General features: G+C 48.5%; 1 non-coding gene across 1 annotated transcript; it reads left to right on the forward strand.

The window, feature by feature from the left end:
- The first annotated feature begins 214 nt into the window (after positions 1-214).
- On the forward strand, positions 215-289 carry Trnap-cgg. Its single transcript has one exon. It is a non-coding gene; the product is annotated as a tRNA-Pro (tRNA).
- The last annotated feature ends 8,420 nt before the right edge of the window (positions 290-8,709 follow it).

The raw sequence follows: 8,709 nt of genomic DNA on the forward strand, positions 1-8,709 counted from the left end.
TCTGCCAGGAAGTTTCATATCAGCGCACACTCCGCTGCAGAGTGAAAATCATTCTGGAAACATCCCCCAGGCTGTGGCTAAGCCATGTCTCCGCAATATCCTTTCTTTCAGGAGTGCTAGTTCTGCAAGTTTCGCAGGAGAGCTTCTGTAAAGTTTGGAAGGTAGGAGACGAGGTACTGGCAGAAGTAAAGCTGTGAGTACCGGGCGTGAGTCGTGCTTCGGTAGCTCAGTTGGTAGAGCACTTGCCCGCGGAAGGCAAAGGTCCCGAGTTCGAGTCTCGGTCGGGCACACAGTTTTAATCTGCCAGGAAGTTTCATATCAGCGCACACTCCGCTGCAGAGTGAAAATCTCATCCTCGTAACGGATTTGTTTATCGTACGTCCAGCATTGATTTCTGCGGTTATTTCACGCAGTATTGGTTTTCTGTTAGCACTGACAATTCTACGCAAACGCTGCTGATCTCCGTCGTTAAATTACGGCCGTCGGGCACTGCCTTGTCCTTGGTAGAGGTACTACCTGAAATCTGGTATTCTCGGCAGACTCTTAACATTACAGATCTTGGACTACCGAATTCCCTAACTATTTCCGAAATGGAATGTCCCACATGTCTAGCTCCAACTACCATTCCGTGTGCAAAGTCTGTTACTTCCCGTCGAGCGGTGATAATCACGTCAGACACCTTACCATATGAATCACCTGAGTACAAATGACAGGACTGTGCGGCTGGTCCCGGCGGAGGTTCGAGTCCTCCCTCGGGCATGGGTGTGTGCGTGGTTGTCCTTAGGATAATTTAGGTTAAGTAGTGTGTAAGCTTAGGGACTGATGACCTTAGAAGTCAAGTCCCATAGTTTTTCACACACATTTGAACATTTTTTGAGTACAAATGACATTTCTGCCAATGCACTGCCCTTTTACACCTTGTGTAAGCGGTATCACCGCCATCTGTATATGTGCTTATCGCTGTTCCACGACTCCTTTAATACTGGGTTGCATATGTAGTCCCAAACTGCATTCGATCTTTGTTTACACGCTGCTCTTGATCTAAAGCTAGGATTAGCTAAGTCTGTGGTTCTGTCGCCTGAGCACTAGACCGAGTTTTTAAAACATAACCGTAGAGTATCATTCCGCTGCGATTAAGCGAATAGTACGAGGAATGTTTTACCATTCCGCTGGCCTCCAGCTATGGCGCTTTCGACACTCTAGACAGATAAAATTAGGCAGGATATGAGGGCCACGGATGCAGCAGAGGCCGCCGAAGAAAGAACAGGGGAAACAGAGCAGGGGTCAGACGGCGGCCAGCCGCTTAATTGGAGGCACTTGAGGCCAGCCGCGGAGTCGCGAGTCACCCACCGGCCCTCTGCTAGCGTGGTGGGGGAAAGGGGAGGGGGGCGGGAGTGGCCATCCCACGCGGCTGCTGCCCCCGAGCAATTACACCGGGCTTAGCCACCCGTGGCGATCCGCTGCCGGAGGCGGAAGGCACGCCTCTGCGCTCCCAGCCACCTTCCTGCACTCTGCTGACGCATTGCCAGTGCATGAGTTCCCTCGGAAACACGATGTCACTTTTATTTTCATTGTCTTGTCCATGTGAATATTCTTGACATCGAAAATTATGCTATTACACTTAGGTGAGAAAAGTCATGGGACGGCGATATGCACGTACGCCGATGTCTGTAGTATCGCGTACACGAGGTATAAAAAGGCAGTGCATTAACCAAGCTGTCATTTTACACTGGATGTGGTTTTTAGGCTGTTTTCCACATTACGCTAGGTGAATACCGGGCTGGTCCTCACGTTCCGCTTCAGATACACGACACGCAGACATCTGAACACGTTCGCACTGTTCCATGGATTACACTAGACGCAGACAGTTAGGGTACACTAATTCTCCCAGGGGATACGGGGTGGCGGCAGGAAGGGCATCCGGCCAAGCCTTAAATGAACCTTGCCAAATCCGTTCCTAACCGTGCCGACCCTGCGAAAACGCGGGACAAGGCACCAGCCAAAAAAGAACAGTCAAACAGCTGTGTGTTAATTTAAAAATTATTGTATGACTGTTGCTCACCAACATCAAAAAGTATTTACACTCAGGTTACTATTGCCGCACGACGGGATTAAAAGACTTCGAAGGCGGAATGGTAGTTGGAGCTAGACGCATGGAACATTCCATTTCGGAAATCGTTAGGGAATTCAATATTCAAAGATGCACACTGTCAGGAGTGTGCCGAGAATTCCAGATTTCAGACATTACCTCACATCATGGGGAAGGCAGTGGCCGACGGCATACACTTAATGACGAAGACCAGCAGCGTTTGATCAGAGTTGTCAGTGCTAACAGATAAGCGACACTGCATGAAACAACCGCAGAAATAAATGTTGGACGTACGATGAACGAATCCGTTAGGGTAGTGCCCCGAAACTGGCGTTAAGGGCTATGGCAGCAGACGACCGACTCAAGTACTTTGCTAATAGCACGAAATCGCCTGCAGCGCACCTCCTGGGCTCGTGACCGTATCGGTTGTACTCCAGACGTCTGGAAAATCGCCGCCTGGTCAGATGAGCCCAGATTTCAGTTTGTAAGAGCTGATGATAGGGTTCGATTATGGCTCAGACCCAACGAAAACCTGGACTCAAGTTGTGAACAAGGCACTGTGCAACTTGGTGGTGGCTCCATAATGGTGTGGACTGTTTTTACATGGAGTGGAGTGTGTCCCCTGGTCGAAGTGAACCGATCAGACTGGAAATGATTATTTTCGGTTACTTGGAGACCATTTTCAGCCATTCATGGACATCGTGCTAAGGATGATAATGCTTCATTGTCACCGAGCCACAATACTGTCCGCATTTGGTTTGGACAATCCGAGCGAGTGATCTGGCCACCCAGCTCGCCCGACGTCAATCCCACAGAACATTTATGAGACATAATCGTGAGGTCAGTTGGTGCACAAAATCCTGCACCGGCAACACTTTCGCAATTATAGACAGCTATGGAGCAGCATGTTTCCGTATTTCTGCAGGGGACTTCCAACGACTCCTTGAGCACACATGCCACGTCGATTTGCTGCACTATCCCGGGCAAATAAAGGTCCGACACGATACTAGGAGGAATCCCATAACTTTTGGAATATATCTGTACACCTTGCCCATCAACCAAACTACTACCACTGCACTATCTATTCTACATCTATGTACTCGTATAACACAGCAAGGCCTTGCGGAGAGTGTTTAATACCAGTGTCAACGCTTTTTGTCCTGTTAGAATAATTGTGTACTGGGTGAGGTAAACCTTTTCTGTTTGCCTTGGTAAAGGCACTAAACCCCCGTATTTTCCTTATCCCTACGCGAGATGCACGATTGAGGATGCAGAATTGATGTACATTTTTCCTGAAACACGAACATATTCCCTAATTTGCCGACCACCGTTTCGCGAGTACATCGTCGCACTTTTGTCAGACATTCTCACGTTCCCTGAGCATTTCCACCATATTTTCGTGTGGGATATACCGATCTGCGAAGTGTTTCCGGGGGCGGAGCGACTAATGCGTACTCTTTCCATTTTCCTTTCATAACCTGTCTCGAGAATCATACGCAACTAACTGTGCATTGACTGTCCTATACGAGAGTCCGTCTGCTTAGCTAAGTGGTAACGTGTTGGCCTACCATGCAGCCCGGGTTTGATTCCCAGTCGGGTTGGAGATTTTCTCCGCTCATTGACTGACATACAAATGAAGTCATGACAGTGCTCAAAGATTTAGAGGTCTGTACGCTCGTGCAACACTGTCTCGTATGCTAGAACACTTGGAGTACAAAAACTATTATGATCGACAATGTTTCTGCTTGCATTACGTGTCCCCATATCTCACCATGTGGGTGTATATTTATAGCATTGTCGAACATGGTTGTTTTGGTGGCCCAAATCTTTTATGGGTAGTCAATGTCAAGTGGGCGTACTAACCTGCAAATCTTTGAACACTGTACACTCTCAAGTCAATGTTATTACAACACTGTACTCCTTCCCGATATCTGTCTTTCTTCAGGTGTGCACTGGGGTCTGATTTCATTTCTAGGGACGGAAATGCGCGACCGCATCGAGCTGCGCACGTGGAGCAGCAACTTGTAGCGACAGGATGTTGGGCGAATGGATTGGCCTGCCCGGTCCTCTGACTTAAATGCCATCGAGCATGTGCGGTACGTGTTGGGGAGACTACTGCAGCATGTCCGCCTACACTACCGATAATGCAGCAGTTGAAAATTACACTGGCGGAAGAACAGAAGCGCTACCAGATGAACTCCTAGCCAACATTGTGGCCAGCATGGGAGCACATTGGGGAGCATATAATTGCCGTCCGTGGTGACCTCACATCCTGTATCTCGCCTTTTGTACGTCCAGGTGACCGTCATAAATCGCCGTGACTCCAGTGCGATTATCATCTTTGTATGAAAATGCATTTCTCTTCGTCTCTTGCGTATTTCTTTCAGTGCTATACCGATGTAATTTCTTTCCGTGTATGGTCCAAGTTTGAGCGAACTATGTGAATTGATAGTGACACATTACGCGAAAGTTACTTCCGACCTTCAGTTTTGCGCACTAATGTATGTTTCTTAGGGAGAGTTGAGTAGGTTCCAGTGATGAAATCAGTCCACATATCATTAATATTTCTGGGTAAAATATTCACCTGGACACTTGTCCAAACTTTTGATCAATTGGGGTGAAAATATTTGATTGTCGTAGGGTGCTCAGACGCGCGTTGAATTAATTGTTGAGAGACCACTGCTGTGCACTGCTTCATTATGCAGATTCCTAAGTAGCTTGTATAACAGATGTAGATATACCTCTGCATTTTGCGGTCTTTATCGATATAAATCGGCAGCTTTATATCTGAGGGTCGAAGCATTCAGAATATCTTTTCCGCGATCTTTCCTACGCCTGCCCTGAGGATCTTCCTTGTATGTTTTAGGAACATTGTTATGCAGTGCTGGTACAAATTTCTCAATCAAAATGGCTCCGAGTACTATGGGACTTAACATCTGAGGTAATCAGTTCCCTAGAACTTAGAACTACTTAAACCTAACTAACCTAAGGACATTACACACATCCATGCCCGAGGCAGGATTCGAACCTGCGACCGTAGCGGTCGCGCGGTTCCAGACTAAAGCGCCTAGAACCGCTCGGCCACAACGCCCGGCTTTTCTCAATCCTACCCGTCGTTTATAAGTACGGTGGCTGCGCTGACACTGACAAGGCAATCTGAACCTTCAGACATGCCGCACCGCCACGGAAAGAACTTCTCTCATATTGTTTCGGTATTGTCATGGGCCACATGCTATAAAGTAGCGAATGAAGTCCCTTATGGTGTTGAGCCTGAGATACACGCGCCCATTACAAGACGCGTCTTGCCATAGTTGCTAAATGTTTATATATAAAAAAAAAGACCTGTTTAATTTCTGGTCTCCTTCCAGTCTGCTCTATTAGAACTGCTCTTGGTCCGTCGCAAATGAGATACACGCTTCGTTATCGGGAAGAGCTAGGGTCGTGGTCGTCCTTTTTCCGTAGGCAATGAGCTACCGCACAGGGCGCGGTGGTGTTCCGGCAGCTGGAACAGGACAGGACAGAACGCGGAAAGTGGTGAGGACTTCCGGCCGGCGTCAGCACATGCGAGCCAGCTGCGGCGGCGGCGTTCTATTTGTGTGCGCCGCCGCTGTGGCAACACTGCCCTACCCCACACAGGGCGCGCCTCCGCCGAGCCGCCCTCGCCAATTCCGGCAGCCGCCGGCCGCCCCCACGCCATGCAGCGCCTGCAGGCGTTCTGGGGGATGCGGATGCCGACACGCGGATCGCTCTGCACACCGCCCGTCTCGTGACGCGTGCCGTTTTCCACATGAACCAGTCAATTCCCAGCTCAATCACACCCGTCCATTACAAAACAACTACGAGAAGCATTCAGTAAGTAGTGCAACACTTTTTTTTTCTGAAACCAGACCGATTTCATTGAGGATTCCAATATTATTCCCGACTGTCTTGGCTAAAAAACTTTTTCAATATATCTCCGTCCAAAGCGACGAAATACGCCACCTTATTGGGAGGGCCTTATGCCCACATGGTACCATTCTACTGCTCGACGTCGGAGTCAACGTCTTGCTGCCTCAATGATCTCCCCATTGCTTCACGCGGAGTGCATCCTTCATTGGGCCAAAACGGATGGAAGTCAGAATGTGCGAGATCCAGGATGTACGGTGGATATGTAACAACAGTCCAATGAAGTTTTGTGAGCTCCTCTCGGATGTGCAGACTTGTGTGAGGCGTTGCTTTCTCATGGAGAAAGGGAAGTTCGTTGTCATTTTTGTGGCAACCTTCAATTTCCTGAGGGTAGCGCAAAACTCTTCAGAGTTGATCGTTGCACCATGAGGGACGACGTCAAACAGAATAGCTCCTTCAGAGTCCCCGAAGACCCCTGACGTGACTTCAGCCGCTTTGAACTTTTTTTTCGCAGAAGAGGTAGTACGGCACAACTCCATGTTTTGCCGTTTTGTTTCCCGTTAGAAGCGATCAACCCATGTTTCATTGCCTGTATCGATGTTCACAAAAAGTTGTCACGATCAGCCTCCTAGCGCGGAAGTAATTCCGCACAGATGGTATTTTATTGATCTTTATGCTCACCTGTTAGGGGGTGAGAAACCCAGCAGGCACATACCTCTGAGTACCCCGACTGGTGGATGAGTGTGTCAGCACTACCAACAGAGACGTCCAGCTGTCCAGCGAACTGTGAGTGTGATCCGTCGATGACTTCGAATGAAGGCATCCTCGCGTTTCAACATTGTAGCGCCGGCCGAGGTGGCCGAGCGGTTCTAGACGCTACAGTCTGAAACCGCGCGGCCACTATGGTCGCAGGTTCGAATCCTGTCTCGTGCATGGATGTGTGTGATGTCCTTAGGTTAGTTAGGTTCAAGTAGTTCTAAGTTCTAGGGGACTGATGACCTCAGAAGTTAAGTCCCATAGTGCTCAGGGCCATTTGAACCATTTTTGAACCAACATTGCAGGAGTCACAGCCGTGTGCGGCCGGCCGGTGCGCGGGAGATCGCACAGGTTGGCGCGACCCTGTTGCGATGGTGACAGAAGCCTCGCCCCCCTCCCCCCTCCCCTCCCTCCAAACTCACCGCGCTTTTGTTCACTGCCAGGTCTCCATAGACATTCTGCACGCGCCAATGAATATCTGCAGTGCTCCGGTTTCCGCCTAAAGAAACTCTGCGACGACACACTGTTTTGAACGCACCTCCGTTACAAACGCTATTATGAAGGATACGTATATCGCTGCCACGTATTAAAACTTCCGGAAACTATAGGGGGTGAAGCAGGATTATTCCACAAAGTCCCACAACAAGTTCCGTATTTTTTCAACCGAAATTAGTCGCGAAGAAAAAGTTGCGTTACTTATTGAATGTCCCTCGTACTTGCAGAAATTTTACTTTAAATAATAAAGTTTTGCTCCAGCAATTTTTTTCATCGATACCATCATAAACTGTACAAATTTATTCCAGTTTTCAAGTGGTGTGGAAGTTTACTTAAGATAGTAGATGTGATGTTTGTGTGTGTCTCTTTCCCTGCAATCGTCTTGTTCTTGAAGTATTGTTCCTCCGTCACATAGGCATTCATGCACACACAAAACTTTAGCCACAGTGTTTATCAAGATTCAGGAAGCTTTTAGAGTAAAGAGTCATCTCACATTTTCAACTGCGACGATACTAACGACGAATGGCGAAATAGCTTCGACGTTTCACAAATAGTCATTATTTAGTATTCTTTCTTCTGCCTTCCTTCAAACCGATGCGCCTGTATGTGTAGCGCGGCAGGATGTAAATATGACTTTTTTTGTTGTTGAGAGTGTGGGGCTGGGGAGGAGCCGCCAACCCCTGCTCCGCATTGGGTATATCCTTGCGTGGAATTAGACATAAAAGCAATACCCATATCAACGTAACAAGCTCCGCTGTTCTTGCCTCAGACGGACTAACTTGGGCCTACCAACCGCCGTGTCATCCTCGACCAATGGCGACATGTGGGAGCGGAATGGAGGGGCGTGAGGTCAGAACACAGCTCTCCCGGCCGTTCTAGGCTTTGCAGACCTCGCAGACGCTACTTCTCATTCATGTGGCTTCTCATCTGGCAACAAGAGCCTAAGTGAACGCCTCCCCAGTCTTCCCACCAAGGAAAAATCCCTGACATTATTGGGACCTAAGCTCCGTTCCTCCGCACGGCAGTCAAAATTCAAATGGCTCTGAGCACTATGGGACTTAACATCTGAGATCATCAGTCCCCTAGAACTTAGAACTACTTAAACCTAACTAACCTAAGGAAATCACACACACATCCATGCCCGAAGCAGGATTCGAACCTGCAACCGTAGTAGTCTCGCGGTTCCCACTGAAGCGCCTAGAACCGCTCGGCCACTCCGCTCGGCCGCACGGCCATTCAGTTACGGAGGCGAACAAGGTAAGAGGATTAGGTAATTAACATGAGGCTTTGTTAAAAGAACGGGTTATAGCAACAATCACTCCTATAGGGATCAGAAAGAGTGCGCCAACAAGGAAGGAAGCTATATTCTACATTTAGTATATTTAAGTACAATCGTCATCGGGTCTCAGTTTGAAGCTGGATTCATCAGTGAAAACGTGTGTGGAGAAGCCCCGGCCAACAGTGGGATACCAAACTAAGTGTCG

This window comes from Schistocerca americana, chromosome 3, assembly GCF_021461395.2.
Source record: "Schistocerca americana isolate TAMUIC-IGC-003095 chromosome 3, iqSchAmer2.1, whole genome shotgun sequence".
In the NCBI taxonomy this organism is placed as follows: domain Eukaryota; kingdom Metazoa; phylum Arthropoda; class Insecta; order Orthoptera; family Acrididae; genus Schistocerca; species Schistocerca americana.